Raw genomic sequence first — 16,862 nt, forward strand, 5'->3', positions numbered from 1 at the left:
ATTTTGAATATTTCAAATGTATTTACACTCACTGTGTATATGCACACATTTCTTCATTCTCTACTTCATATTTGGGCATGGATCTGTCATATTGTTCTGTTGCTATTTAAAACAGTGATTTATTTTGCTTCATACGCTTATTTTAAAATGTAATTTACAGTTCATTGATATTTTGATCAAGTAGAAATAGGACTCAAAGAATCAATCTTCCTGAAATCAGTCATAAAAATCTCAATTATTATGTAAAGAACCTCATGTTTCATCTTTAATTTTGACATATCATCAATAATAATGGCATGCTTTATTATTTTTTTGGGTATTTTTAAATGTTTGTAAAATGTTGCTTTGGTCTCTTGTATTACGCTGGAGTAGTTCTCTCACAATTTTATATAATTACTTCTAATTCTCATGATAAATTTTTGACTATTACCTAATTAGTGGAATTTCAAGATAAATATTTTATTCCCCTTGAAAGTCTTGAGTAATCAATGTCTATATGGCTAATTCAGGTAAAAGTGAATGCATCACATGTGCTTTTCATTTTGTCTCTCCCCTTCTCATTAGTTTTTTAGGTAGCCTCTGATAGATACTAATCTACAGCTATCAGATAGTCATGGGGGATGTGTTTGTGGTTGTGATACAAAATTAAGGTGTTTTGATCATAACTCTTCAGAGATATAGTGGAAAGAGCATTTGAATGTAAGTCAAGACATCTTGAGTGCTAATGAGAGTTCTACACCTGACTAGATGTGCACAGTTGGCCAAGTCATTTAAAGTCAGTCTCCATTTTCTTTTTTCTCTCATTTAAAAAATTGTAGTACACGTACAAGGTGTATTCAAACAATACAGTGAATGTTTAAATAAAAAAAATGATTACAGTAAAAGACACATTGCCATGAATCCCCCTCAAAATACTCCACCTCGCTTCAAACACACTTATCCCATCCTTCTTGCCACTTTCTGAAGGAGTTCTGGAAGTCTTCTTTCATGAGTGTCTTTAGTTGCACTGTTGTGGCTCCCTCGTTGTTCTGAATTGATTCAAATCATTTACTTTTCACAGTCATTTTGACTTTGGGGAAGAGCCAGAAGTCACATGATGCCAAATCCGGTGAATAAGGTGCATAAGGACATACTGTAATATTTTTATTTGACAGAAATTGCCATACCAGAAGCAATGTGTGATATGGAGCTTTTCCATTGTGGTAAAAAAATACGGTGAATGCTGCTGCAGAGTGCCATCCAACGGAAAGGCAGGGATCTTCAATATGGGAAACAGCACATCAAACCTTAGTCACAGCATGTGACAAGTTTTCAACTTGTTCAATGCAGTCAGTCAGGTGTGAGCTGTGGTTGAGAGAAGGTGTGTTTTAAAGTGTGCCATAAATCATCCTCCATCACAACAACACTCCATGTCACACATCGCTTCTGGTATATGACAATTTCTGTCAAATAAAACATTACGGTGTGTCCTCATCCAGCTTATTCACTGGATCTGACACCGTGCGACTTCTGGCTCTCCCCCAAAGTCAAAATGACCATGAAAGGAAAATGTTTTGAATTGATTCAGGACATCAAGGCAGACACGACAGCACAACTAAAGACACTCACAAAAGAGGACTTCCAGAAATGCTTCAGAAAGTGACAAGAATGATGGGATAAGTGTGTTTGAAGCGAAAGGGAGTATTTTGAGGGGGATTAATGGCAATGTGTCTTTTACTGTAATCATTTTTTTAAATTTAAACATTCACCATATTTTGTGATCACACCTCATATTTATGCTTAAGCCTCACAGAGAGATCATGCTTCAAAAATGTGATATAATAATAATAAACAAAAACCAAACAACAGTTAATATTTGAGTGTTTACTGTGTTCTAAATATGTTCCCTAATAATCTACAAATGTTTTTATCTTGATACAACACTTTTATGTGTAAGTTGTATTACTTTCTCCATTTTTGCAGAGATGAAAACTAAAGCAAAGAAAGGTTAAATAATATAGGAATTCATTTGATCATTTTTAAAGCACTATACCGGTGTAAGACATTTCTATTACTTAGATTTTTTCACCTTCATCAGGGCAACAATTAGTAATGATGATTATAATTAATTTTGTACTTTAAATTTTGCTCTAATTTACTTAGTATATTCATGATGCAGTTGGGCTTTGACTTGAAGCTGCACTAAAACACCATACTACATTTTGTGGTTGTAGTTTATGATAATTTAATATTATTAAATGTTACTATGTAAGAGAAAAGGGCCCTTTGTGATGTTAATCATAAATTTATGAAATTAAGTTTGTTTAATTCATTCAGCTATTGAAAGCTGACTCATTACCAGGAATGACATTCAGTTATTTTCTTAAATACATAGGCTCTTTCTTTTATAGTAAATTAAATATATACATGCAAGTTCTTACTTCTATTTCTGGGGGTGCTTTACTTGACTCCAAGGAAGCAATTGCAAAAATATGCTTATCAATTCATTCAGAGCAAATTCTTTTGTACCTCTTCCTGAGGAAAATATACTGTAATAAGCATTTATAAGTTAATACCTTTCACTGAATTTGTTTGCAGGTGTACTTTCCTTTTTCAAAAACAATATGTTTTAATATAAGAGTTGGAGTTTCAGCTATTGCATTTTCTGTTTTCATTGAGGTCTAGGGTTTGAGCAGTAGAATGTTAACTGGTTTGTCTACCTTTGATCATTTGTCTGTTGTCCATAGTAATGCTCAGTTATGTAGGCTGATTTTTGGCATATCCTTACAGTGTTTTACTAGATAACCCTTACCCTTCTGGCCCTCAGATAACTGTCAATCAAGGATCTATTCTTGAGCTAAGTTTCCATATTCATTGTTTGTACTGAAGGCTCAGCTGTAATTAGGGTTTTTTTACTTTAGACTGGAAATGTTGAATTTTGAGTCAGGAGAAACTGTTTAGGGATGAGAGTATAGCAGGGAATCAGGTTGAAGTGGAAGGTTGTAGGAGAAACTAGAGAAATGAATTATCTCTCAGCCAAATGAATCACATCACCAATCTTCATCAGACTACTCAGCTAATAAGAATTTGTGAGCATAAAACATAATTAATCATTATGCATGGTAGATATGGAATTTTTCACATGTCAATTAATAGGAAAAGTAATGTCTTTCACAAAGTGTCGTTTTTTTTCCCCTATGGCCGGGAGTTAATGAAAATGCATGTGTAAGTTTCCAAATGACAAATTATAGCACAGACCATAATATTAATCCCTTCATGCTAATTTAATATCTCCCTAAACTCTCAGACCAAAGGAATGAATCAATATTCAATTTTGTTTTAGACTATTGATAGTAGACTATAAAATGCCATAGAACAATATTTGTGAAAGGAATTAAGTCTAATGAAGCATTTGGATATTTTAACATTTAAAATTGCCTTCTTTAGATAATGTAAATTATGTTCATTCCACCATATTCATTATATATTATACATTGGCACATGGAGCTAGAAAAATGTGTCTTTTGATAAAATTGTGTTGCTTTTTAATGTTTTTTTCATAATGAAGAAAATAAAAAGAAACAAATCTGATATTATTTATCATACAAAAGTTGACTAGGGAAGAAAAAATTAGTGTACTTTTGGGGCTGTGTAGTGTTATTAAAGTTAGAAAAAAGCGTGATACTGCAGTGTTGTCATTCTGCTAAAAACCCTTGGCATAGTTTTGAAACAGTGTGTAATCTGTGACTGGAAAATTCATTCTTTAAGCTTTATGTTCTGGGTTTCCACTATTTGGTTTTTGAAAATCTTTGTAGGTGAAGTAAATGGCTTTTCTAAGTGACATATTAGCTGCTTGTTAACAAAACATGACTCGAACATTTAAATGGGCCTTAAACATTGTAAAGGTTCTAAATAAATACTTATTTCTGCTACAGCTAATTAGGATAGTAATCCTCATTTCATAAAGCAAAACTTTAATATACATCACTTTTCTCTGACATTGTCTTGAAATTGATTGTATTTGACTGACATTGCAAAAGATAAAATGTTATATTACTTTTCGTTTGAAGATGCCACATCAAAACCTGGGTCTATTAGAGGCAGAAATTATTGGTTGAAATATATTTTACAAATGGGTATTTTTTTCTAGAACACACACAAAAATTGAGTGTTGAAAAGGCACATTTCTCATTAGGTAAAATGTCGATCTAAGAATATAGTCCAGGAGTCTTGAATTTCAAGTGATTTATTATCATTGATTTTGATCTGCACTGTCAAATGGAAATATAATGAGAAACACATGTGATTTTAAATTCTCTATCAGCCACATTTTTAAAAGCATAAAGAAACAGGTGAAATTAACTTTAGTAATATATTTTATTTAACCCAATATATCCAGAATATCATCATTTCAACATGTAGTCAGCATAAAAATTTTAATGAGAAATTTTACATTTATTTTCATAGTAAGTCTTGAAATCTGGTATGTATTTCAAATATACAGCACATCTCAACTCCAACTGGCCTCCTTTCAGTGCTCAATAGCTATATATGGCTAATGGCTACTATATTAGCACAGGTTTAGATCCTTCTTGAAGACTAAGGACTAACTGCTGAGTTTGGGCTGTAGAGAGAAAAAGGGCTTTGGTATACTTGTACATTGGTTTGATATTATACCTTGAAAACAAACAAACAAGGAAAAACCCTTGAATTCATGCTTGTTCATCTGAGAACACTTTCCCTCTGGCTGGTCAAAGTTCAAAGAAAAAAGAAAACATTTGGTAAAAATACTATGGTTGATTTTTATGGTTGTGGGCAATGAAAAAATGTCAAATGTGAAACAGCAAAGGGTTGTATAGATCAAAGTCAACATTTTTAATTGCGACCTTGTGTACTAGACCTTGTATACTATGTTTGAAGCTCTTAAGAACAACAATTCATTGCAGTTTGCTCTCCGTGAAATTCTTGAGGAGTTTTCAAGAGGGGCCCTCAGCAGAGAACAGTGTTTTTCACACTAGTTAATCTGGAGGCTACACAGGCAAGGATGATTTTAGAGAGTGTGTTGTATAGTGTTTTATAATAGTCAGTATGTATTACATCCGAAACTGGAGCCAGAAGGCTGAAAAGTTTCTAAATTGCATCTCATATAAAATGTGGTACTTCAATTTTAAAAGATTAGTAATATAATTTACCATGTCAATGTGAATGTAAGAATGTGAATTTCTAAGAATATTAAATAAGAGCCTATAATATCTTAGATCTAAAATATTCATATAATAAAGGTGTACATGTGCTATTCATGGTGTTCATGCTCAAAGGATGTATTTCCTAGACTTACCAGCTGGAACAATGATTCTAAATAGTGTTGTGTGTCAGAGACAATTTAAAGTATTTTTTCTTCACTTGATAATCACTTATTAGTGATCCAAAATATCACCAAACTAAAAACAGAAGCCACTGTACAAAGTGGTGAAAAGCAATGCTCATTTAATAGAATGATGATATTCAAGTAAACTGATAAATGCTTTATGTTTTTAACTACAATCAAATCTAATTATATCATCACTTATTGATAAAGATGTGGAATACAGTTTAGTGATTAGAATCCAAGTGAGATTTAGAAAATATATTTTAACAGTTTGGAGCTTGGAGAGAGAAACTGTTGGATGCTTTACACAGTTTGTATTTACACTGAATTAACAGCATTGTATTTTCTTTGCTGTCAGTATTTTTTGCTGCTCTCCAAATGGAATAATATCCTATAAGATAAGAGGGAAGAAATAGGGAATTTTAGAGAACCCACATTAAACATGTTCCGAATATATTGACTCGGGCCTTCATAAGCCTGAGTCAATATATTTAAAATGTAAAGAATAAAAATATTTTGAAAAGTAACGAAAAAAGGGGAGAGATTCCTGTCAGCAAATGTCAGAAGATATACAGCTTTAACAATAAAAATAAGATGGTAGCTGTGTGTGCAGAAATTGGTAGGTCAATGTGGTAAAATAAAATAATACTGAAGCTGACCATAATGCATTTCTAAAGTTAATATATGATTTTAAAATAATCAAAACTAGAGATGATGGTATGAATTATTAAACAAATGTTGCTGGGAATGTTAGCAAAATATTTGGAAAAGATCATTACTCCAGCATCCAAGAAAATTTTAATAGATCAAAGATATGACTGTAAACCTGGGGCCATACAATTTAAAAGGAAATATAAGTGAATATTAAACAATCAAAGAAATAATGCCTCGTTTTAATTTCTTCTTGAATATCTGTATAATTTGCAGCAAAACTAGTCCTAAACAGTTCTAATAGAAATACTTAGTTTTATTGAATTACTGAAATTAGTTTTCATGGTACACTATGGAAATTACTGTTACTTCTGGTTAGTTTCACCAAAAGTTTCAATTCTAGAGTGCTTCTCTTGTCATTAATTTAGACATTGTTCTTGAAAGAAAGGATGATTGTAGAAGGCAGGATGTATGGCATTAAGTAATAGTTTTCTCTTTTACTAATATTAATTTTGATGATGATAATAATCACCAACTTTTAATGAGCAGGTGTAAAACATTACTCATTGCATTTCAAAGCAGTAATGGATGAAGTAAATCACTTTCAAACAAAGGGTTATGTTTAAATATGTACTTGCATGATTTCTTCTAGCAATAGTCGATCAAATTTGGCTTGTATTTGTAAAAATAGCCGTATTATTCCTTTAATGCTAATGTACTTGAGTGTATTTTTCCTAAAAGCCTTGGACAGTCCTGCCTTTTCCTCCCCAATCCTCCCTCTTCCAGGACTCTTGACAGCTCTATTTCCCTTCACTTCCTTTTATTCAGCAATGTTTGTTGCATAATTGGTACATACCAGGCCTTATACTAAGTTTCCTTGTATTACACTCTAATCTCTCACTAACAGGCAAGGGAAGACAGAGGAAAAAATTAATAGGTGGAAGTAAGATAGAGATGGAGTTACTTATTCATAAATAAGTGGAAATTAGATTTTTAAAATTAATTTTTAATAATATTCTATGTAGGAAAACTTGATATATTATGACCTTGCTTTGGGATAACATGGAAATGAATCTTGAAGGGGTTTCTAGAAAAAAACACTATATCATAATTTTAAACATTTTCTCAAAATATTCAGAAGCAGAAGTATAAGCCAAAGTCTGTCTGAGTGGATCACTTTGAGAATGTACTCTTACATGCCTGCTTTAAGATTCCATTTCAGTTTAAAAACCAAACGGTATATATGTAACTCCATCATGAAAAAAATCTTATTGGAATTTTATTTAAAACTTTTTAATCAAAACTGCTTTTTAATCATAAATAGTTTTGCATATTCTTCCACTTTTACAAATGTCTCGAACCCCTAAAACCATTAGGATTGTTTGAGAGTAAGATAATAAAACTACTTAATCTGCTAATCTAATTGTTCCAATGTAAAAGCATTTACTTTCCTTAGTTAACAATAATGACTCTGTCTAATTTATTTTTTGAAATTAGTGTTATGATACCCTTAAAATTAACATTTTAATGTAATTACTTGATGCTCAAAAAAGCCACATTGGTGTGAAGTGAAAATACCATTAAGGTTTTATTCATTACATATGCTCTCTTAGGTTTCCATGCAAGAACTCTGAATTTCTATTTTGTCTATAATAATTTTTATTTACAGTCTAACGGAAATTCAAAGTCATCATTATACCAGGCAACATTTGCTTACTTTAAGGATTTACTTAACAAATATTGTCCAATTAATTGAGTTAATAAATACTTTCTTTAAAAGACTCTCTACTGGAAATTAGAAAACCTGTTTTACTAATTAATTAACAAATTTTATTGTTTAAGGATTTGTTGCATTGTTATAGGATTCAGTTGTAGTGTGTGTTGCAATTCCTTCAACTTTTGTGTTTTCCCTTGAATACAACTGTTGTAAATGTTTACTGTTTGAAAGCTGATATAGCAGATTTATACTATGTTGATTATTAATATTGAGATATAATATACAATTCACCCTTTTAGGGTGTACAATTCAGTAGTTTTTGATATATTCATGTATTTGTGCAACCTTCACCCACAAAAATCCCATATAACCATTAGTAGTCACTCCCCACACCCCCATATCACCATTCTGGTGACCAATATTCTCACTTCTGTCTCTATAGATTTGCCTATTTAGGAAATTTCGTAAAGGAGAATCCTATATTATGTGGTCTTTCATGTCTGGCTTCTTTTATGTAGCATAATGTTTTCAAGATTCATCCATATTGTAGCATATATCAGTACTTCATTCTTTGTATAGCTGAATGATAAATATATCATTGTTGATATAACATTTTGTTCATCCAGTCATCAGTTTATAAAAATTTAGGTGTTTCCATCTTTTGACTATTAGGAAGTTTTTGTGTGGACATATGCTTTCAATTCTCTTGAGCACATACTTAAGTGTAGAATTGTTGAGTCATATGGTAACATTATGTTTAGTATTTTAAGGAAGGGCCAAGCTGTTTTCCAAAGTGGCTGTACCATTTAACATTCCATTTAGCAATGTATGAGGTTCCAATTTCTCAAATTCTCCCCAACACTTAATATCTCTCTTTTTAATTGTAACCATACTAGTGGGTGTGAAATATTACCTCACTGTGACTTTGATTTACATTTACCTGGTGGTTAATGATGCTGAAAAGCTTTACATGTCTTTATTGGCCATTTGTATATCTTTTTTGGAGAAAGGTTTAAATACTTTGCTCATTTTTCATTTGGGTTGTCTTTTTATTATTGAATTATAAAAGTTCTTTATATATTCTGGGTGGTAGTTATCTGTGAGATATATCATCTGCAAATAATTTCTTTCATTCTGTAGATTATCTTTTCATTTCATTAATAGTGTCCTTTGAAACACAAAAGTTTTTATTTTTATGAAAACATACTCATAATCATCTATTTTTAATTTGGTTGCTTATGCTTTAGGTTTTATATTAATAAATAATTGTCTAACACAAAGTCTTCAAAATTTGCAACCATGTTTCCTTCTAAAAAATTTATAGTTTTAGCATACACTTAGGTATTTGATTAATTGTGACTAATTGTTTGTATATGTTGTGAGTTAAGAATCCAATTTCATTTTTCTACATGTGGATATCAAATTGTTCCAGCAGTATTGTTGAAAAGGCTATTTCTTACCCATTGAAATGTTTTGGCACCTATATCAAAAACTGAGCAAAATGAATGAGTTTATTTCTGGACTATAAATTGTGGTCCACTGATCTAGACAGCTGTCCTCATGATTGTACCACAATATCTTGATTACTGTAATTTTGCCGTAAGTTTGGGAATCAGAGAGTGTGATTCTTCCACATTTGTTCCAAATATTTTCAAGTTTGTTTTGGCTAATTTGGATCATTTGAATTTCCATAAGAAGTTTAGGATCAGCTAGTCAATTTCTTAAAAGAATCAGCTTGAATTTTAATAAAGATTGTGTTGGAACTGGGTGTCTATTTGGGAATATTGCCATCTTAATAATATTAAGTCTTCCATCCATGAACATAAATGTGTTTCAATTTACTTACAATTGATTTTTGTACTTAGATTGAAAAAAAAATTCTTGCCTGATTGCTCTGGCTAGGACATCCAATGACATATTGAATGACAGTGGTGACAGGGGGACATCCTTGTCTTGCTTCTGATTTTAAGGGAAAGCTTTCAGTTTTTCACCATTAAGTATGATATTAGGTGAGGGTTTGTCATATATGGCCTTTACTGTGTTGAGGTACTTTCCTTCTATACCCATTTTATTAACTGTTTTAAGCATAAATGGATGTTGTATCTTGTCGAATATTTTGTCTGCGTCTATTGACATGATCATCTGATTTTTATCCTTTATTTTGTTTATGTGGTGTATCACATTGATCGATTTATATATGTTGAACCATCCTTGTGCCTCTGGGATGAACCCCACTTGATCGTGATGTATAATCTTTTAATGTATTGTTGTGTTCAATTTGCTAGTATTTTGTTTAGGATTTTGCATCTGTATTCATCAGAGATATTGGTCTATAGTCTTCTCTTTTTGTGTTATTCTTACCAGGTATTGGTATCAGGGTAATGTTGGCCTCATAAAATGAGTTAGGAAGTATTGCTTTAAGTTTTTGGGAAGAGTTTGAAGAAGGTAGGTATTAAATCATCTTTGAATGTTTGATAGCATTTACTAGTGAAGCCATCTGGTCCTGGACTTTTGCTTTTGGGGAGGATTTCAATGATTGTTTCAATTTCCTTGTTGTTGAAAGGTCTATTTAGATTTTCCAGTTCTTCATGGTTCAGACTAGGAAGGCTATATATTTCTAAGAACTTGTCTGTTTCTTCTAGGTTATTGAATTTGGTGGTGTATAGTCCTTCATAGTATTGCTGTATGATCCTTTGTATTTCTGTGGTATCCATGGAAACTTCCCCTCTTTTGTTTCTGGTTTTGTTTATTTGTGTCTTTTCTCTTTTTTCCTAGTGAGTGTAGCCAGGGGTTTGTCAATTTTATTAATCTTTTCAAAGAACCAGCTCTTTGTTGAATTAACTTTTCCTATTGTGTTTTTGTTTTCTATTTCATTTAATTCTGCTCTGTTTTTTTTGTTTTGTTTTGTTTTGTTTTGTTTTCGCTTTTATTGGGTAATATTGGGGGAGCAATGTGGTTTTTCCAGGACCCATCAGCTCCAAGTCAAGTCGATTTTTCACTCTAGTTGTGGAGCGTGCAGCTCACTGGCCAATGTGGGCATTGAACCGGCGATGCTTGTATTATGAGCACTGCACTCTAACCAACTGAGCCAACTGCTGCCCCAAATCTGCTGTAATTTTCTTGCAGCATGGCTTTTTCTAGCAATGGAATCTCTCATTTAAAAAAAAAAAAATCTGGGAATGTCTTCATTTCTTGTTTATTGTTGAAGGTAGTTTTCTGAGATAAAAAAATCTTGGTTGAAGTTTTTTCTTCTTCATTTTTCAGCATTTTGAATATGTCATCCCATTGCCTTCTAGACTTCATGATTTCTGCTGGGAAATCAATAGTAAATCTTATCAGTGATTCTTTGTACCAGATAAGTCATGCCTTTCTTGCTACTTTCCACATTCTTTGTCTTTGTCTTTCAACAGTTTGATTATGTTGTTTCTAGGTGTTTATTGGAGTGCACTGTGCTTCTCAAATATGTACATTCATGTATTTTACCAAATTTGGTGGGGGTTTTGCCGATTATTTATTTTAATGTTCTTTCTGTTTCTTTCCCTCTTTCCTGTGCTTCTTGTACTCCTATTAGGCATGTATCAATTGGTTCATCAGATGGTGTCCTACAGGTCTCTGAGTCTTTGTTCATATTTATTCATTCTTTTTAAGTTCTTTTCCTCAGATAGATAATCTTATCTGCTGATTCTTCTTCATGTACCAATCTGCTATTGACACTCTTTAGTGATGTTTTTCATCTCCGTTATTGTACTTTTAAACACCAGATAGTCTATTTGTTTCTTTTTATGATTTCTAACTCTTTATTGATATCCTCTGTTTGGTGAGACATTGTTTTCATGCTTAAAAAAAATTAGACCTAGTTTTTTTTTCATTCTTTGAACATATTTAAAATGCATGATTAAATTCTACATCTAATAAGTTTGGTGTCTCTCTTTTCTTAGGTATTGTTTCTATTTATTGTTTTATTTCTACATATGGGTCATAATTTCTTGTTTCTTTGTATGTTTTTCAATTTTATTTTTGAAAATGGGTCATTTTAAATCATATAATGTGGCAATGTTAAAAAATGAAATTCTCCTCAATCCCCAGGGTATTTTTTTTGGTGCTGCTAATTGTATTTGTTGTTTGTTTAATGACCTTTTAAAACTTATTCTATAAAACATGTATTCTTTGTCATGTGTGGCCACTGAAGTATTGACGTACACAGAAAATTGGTAAGCTAATGATTTAACAATGCTTTCCTTTAATGCCTGGAATTATAAATCTCCCAGTCTTAGTTTGGAGGATCTTTGTGTCTATTGGGCCATGCCTTCAACATTCAGCAGGCACTTTACAGCCCTACCTGAAACTTTACTTATGCTTACACAGAGCCTCAATGTCAGCCAGACACAAAATTTGAGGTCTTTCTCATGTCCTTCCTGAGCATGTAATCAGGCTTACCTATGTGTGCTAGTAGTTGCCGAGGGATTTATTGTGGCTCATCAAAACCCCCATCAGCATTTCATTCCTCAAATTTTTTTTTTTTTTTTTTTTTTTTTTAGCTCTTTGGTTAGTCTGTTGTTTACCCTAACTAATATCAACACCTCTAGGAGTGGAAATTTCAAAACACTTGCCTGTAATTGGTTTCAACAACAGCCTTTTGGAACAAGGCTTTAACTACTAGGTGAATGCCGTGGTAGCCTAAGAATCGGGTATACAGGGGACCACAAAACAGGTAATATAATGAAATTTTTTTTTGGAATTGAGGCTTTTCCAATAGCTCCAAATTAATTCTACTCTCTCTAGGGTACCATGCTGCCCAAGAAATGTAAACTGTAATTTTTCAAAGATACTGCTAAGCTGAAGAGTGGTGGATAAGTCTAGTGTAAGTTAAAACACCGCGAACCTTGCTGTACTTTTAGAGATTCTTTTTTTCTTGGTTAATTTCAAGAGTTCTGAAAAAACTGATTCTGATATACTTGTCAGTGTTCTCACTGATTTCATGGAGTTGAGGATTTTGATAATTTCTTACTCCATAATGTTAGCTGATACCACTCCTTGGATAGATTTTAAGTGTGATTACATTTGTTGATATATTTCATCTGATATAAAATTAGAAATATAATAAAGTCTATTTTCCTACTAGTTGAACTATACAATTAGACATAAGAAACTTAAAATACGAACAAGTTTTAACTGAGTCTACATTCTTTATCTCTTTTAACCCACACATGATAGATATTATCTTCAGTATAAAGACAAATAAACAAAGGACAAGTTATAATGCTATGTTGACCATTTCACAAAGATACTATTGAGGCAAGATTTTGAACCCAGTTCTGTATGCCTTCAAATCCTTCAAATTGTTTTAACCATCAAATTTTAATTATAAAGCTATTTCAGTATTTAAAAAATTTATATCATATGAACTATAGTGGCAATATAAAATTTAGCTTTCAACAACATATTTCAGGGTATGTCAGATGTTCAATACTCCATGTACATTTTTCCACAAGTTGAATTGTGAAATGGGGAAATAAAACAATTGGCCTATGTTTATGTTAGGTTTAATAAATTGCATTATTTTACTAGCTAAGAATACCCCTTATTATCATGTTCACTGATGTATTTCCAATGCCTAGAATAGTGTCTGGCACAAAATAAATTAATATTGATGACTCAATGATATGCCAATAGATTTATATAGTTTTTTAAACTATTAATAAATAATTATTTAATGAATTATTTTATTTTCATTATTTATAGTGATTGACTATATTATAACAATACAGCATATCAGAGAAAAATTGTTCATAATGAACTGAAATCTTTGATTCAACAAATACTTATGTTTTAAGGTACCAAATTAATGTGGATCCTTACAGCAGCATAAAATAAAAAGTACAGAGTCTATTAAAAAACATGATAATATGTGTAAAAATAACATGAGACAGAAAGTTGGTGTTAAACACTTACTGAGGTTATAGAATATATACAATTTTTCAGAAAGAAAAATAAAATACAGGTTAAGAATCACTGACAGAAAGGGCAAAGTTAATCCATAACAGCTGCTCTATTACTTTTTTCTAATATTCCTTGGAATTATATATATCATACAATTATAATTACACATATATAATTACATTATATATACATATAATATGTATATAATTATATAGAGTAATTATTTACACAAAGCTAAATTACATTTTAAATAATTCTGAAGTTACTTATATTTAAGAAAGAAAACATTCATATTCAAAATAGATATAATAGGTTAAAGTCAGTTTGAGGGGAGTTTTTGATTTCAAAGCAGATCTGTCATGATCATTGACAATGACAACTTGTTAAAAGAAAGGTCAATTGAAGGATAAATGCATGCATCTTATTTTGATACGTTCCTCACAAATAAAGAAAATAATGACAGGATAAGGATTATGAGAAAACTAGATATCATTCTCATACAGTATATCTTAACTGAAAATTAAATATAAAACAAACAAAATCAACAGAACTAGATTAAAAGTAGTTTCACTTTGTATGTTTTCCACAAAATAAACCTTATATTAAATTTATATTACCAGAAAGTTTTTTATCATTAATTTCTGCTTCAACTAACAATACTTTACTATCTTGAAGGAAATCCCTAATTTTCCTTATAAAAATTTAATTTGCATATTTTATACACATAGAATACCTAATACATGTAGGGTAGTTTGGTTTTATGTGTGTAGTTAATCAAATTCTTTATCTCTGCTATTTCGGTAGTATAAAAAACTTTCATGTCTGCCAGAAAATTTTGTAAGGCTGCTTTTCTTTGTAAATATAAATTTTTTACTGTATCAAGCTTCTGTTGATAATCAAACAAGCTTTCAGGATTTTAGAAATGATATGGTATCAATGCAATGTAGTTTGAGCTCCTTTTAGAGATTTTCCACATGAAACAGTTTATTACCATCACTATAACTAAATTTAGATTTTAGACAAATAAAAATCTTGAGATGTAATTAGGAAAGATACATCTTAAGTATTTTTAAATTAATTAAATGTGACCAGTTATTAAAAATATAATCAGCTAAGTGTTTCATGCTTGAGTTTGATAGGACTAAAGTCTCCAAGAATACTATTTATTCAGGTGGTAACAAGAAATTAGGTTATATTTTCTAGTTTAATCTTTAAGATTTAAAAAATAAACCCTTAATAGTCACATGAATAATCCAGATGATTCAAATCAAATTACATTTTCCCTTCAGTTGTCTGGAAGAAAAGAGCATGTCAGATCTATTAGTGTTTGCTTAAAATACGTGGGGAGGTAGAAAACTGGTAGAAACGCTTTTGGAATTATTTCTTAGTTACTGCAAACTAATTCCTGAATATTTATTTGGCTACTAGATTTGGATATATACTTGGATATACAGATATAGATGATGTAGATATAGGTAGATAGATATAAATGTTATCAATCTTTTCAAGAGTTGCATACTTTCTCTGTTTTTAAAGTAAATTTATTAACACACTTCTAATGAATACTTGTGACCAATGTTTTAAATAACATTTAAGATTACTAGTACAATAATCAAGTAGATTAGAACAACTTTCCACTTGTATTAATTTCTTATTAATGCTGTAACAAATTGTTACAATCTTTGTGTCTTTAAACAGCATAAAGTAATTATTTTACAGTTCCAAAGGGCAGAAGTCCAAAATTCATTTGTCAGATGAAATCAAGGCCTCAGTGGGACTCTGTTGCATTCCAGAGGCTCTAGAAGAGAATCCATTTTCCTGCCTTTTCCCAGTTTTTAGAAACTGCCAGAATTCCTTGGCTTATGATCACTTTCCATTTTCAAAGACAGCAAGAGCTGGTTGAGTTTTTCTCATGATGTCATCTTTCTGGCATTGACTATTCTTCCTTCCTCTTCCCCATTTAAGGACTCCTGTGATTACATAAGATCCACTGGATTACCCAGGAAATTCTCCTTATTTTAAGATCGTCTGATTAGCAATATTAATTCCACCCACAACCTTACTTCCCCTTGCCATGTAACATAACATATATAAAGATTCCAAGGGTTAGCATTTAGACATCCTAGGATGAGAGAATATTATTCTGCTTACCACACCACACTTTACTCTTTGAAAAGCAACTTCTGATACTGTACCATGCTTAAAAGGTGTCTAAACATATTTTAAGAAAATAACTTTAATAATTTTGACTTTTAAGCCATATCCATGAAAGCCAAGAACTATCTTGGAAATTTGGGTACTTTCAGACATTCCAGGTTCATTCAGGTTTTTAGGATATTAAATCCTGATCAATTTTAAACGACTCATTATACAATTTATGATCTGATTTGCTATAAAAACATTTCCTTGTTTTTGCATTTCAAATTGCAGATAACCACTCATCTTTCTTCTTACCAATGACCCATTTAGCCTCTTAAAGTCTGTTTCATTATTTGTAAAATATAAATATCAGTAACAACTACCTCATAAAGTGTGGTGAGGAATTAATTAATGTATCAAAGAACTTAGCACTGTCCTTTGGACATTATAGATGTTTAACATTATGCTAATATAATATAAAATTATGATTTTTCCCATTACTATTATTTCTCTGGATGCAAATTTTACTGGGTGCCTGCTTAGCCTTTAGGCAAAACTCATTTTTATTCCAAATACAGAAGGTGCCAAAAAATGTATACAGATTTTAAGAAAGGAAAACTATTAAAATTGTAATACTCAATATATACCGATAACAAAAGATGAATACAAGTCATATTTGACTTCTGCAATTACAAGAGGTGCTTAAAGTGATTACATCGGTGGCCAGACACTTCTGAATTACAGCTAACTGCTGCTTGAGCAACATTGACAAAGTGTCCACATGTATACCTTTTTTAGGTGCACCCCCCAGTATAAAGAAATAAAAGAGTTGCCTCTTGTTTCATTAATCCATGAAATACTTTTCTATGAATTTTTAAAATAAAACTGGATGTGTAATTCTGTTCTCTCACCATTGTTAGTTTTTTAGCCCTATTTATCTTAAGTTAAAAATCAGGAGAGATACTTTTTAATGAGTTCAATAAAGATGCTTATAACTGTTAAATATGTTTTGAACCCTCTAGTCTCATAACTGAGTACAGTTTGGCCTTTACCTTTAACTGAGCTAGT

At 31.3% G+C, this 16,862-nt stretch overlaps 1 protein-coding gene across 5 annotated transcripts in view; it reads left to right on the plus strand.

Annotated features, from left to right (window-relative positions):
• The window catches only part of PCDH11X (protocadherin 11 X-linked), an 800,197-nt gene that overhangs the window by 671,715 nt on the left and 111,620 nt on the right, over positions 1-16,862 (plus strand). The window lies entirely within an intron of this gene.

The sequence above is a fragment of the Rhinolophus sinicus genome, chromosome 18, assembly GCF_057876585.1.
Source record: "Rhinolophus sinicus isolate RSI-liver-muscle chromosome 18, RSI-T2T, whole genome shotgun sequence".
Lineage (NCBI taxonomy): Eukaryota > Metazoa > Chordata > Mammalia > Chiroptera > Rhinolophidae > Rhinolophus > Rhinolophus sinicus.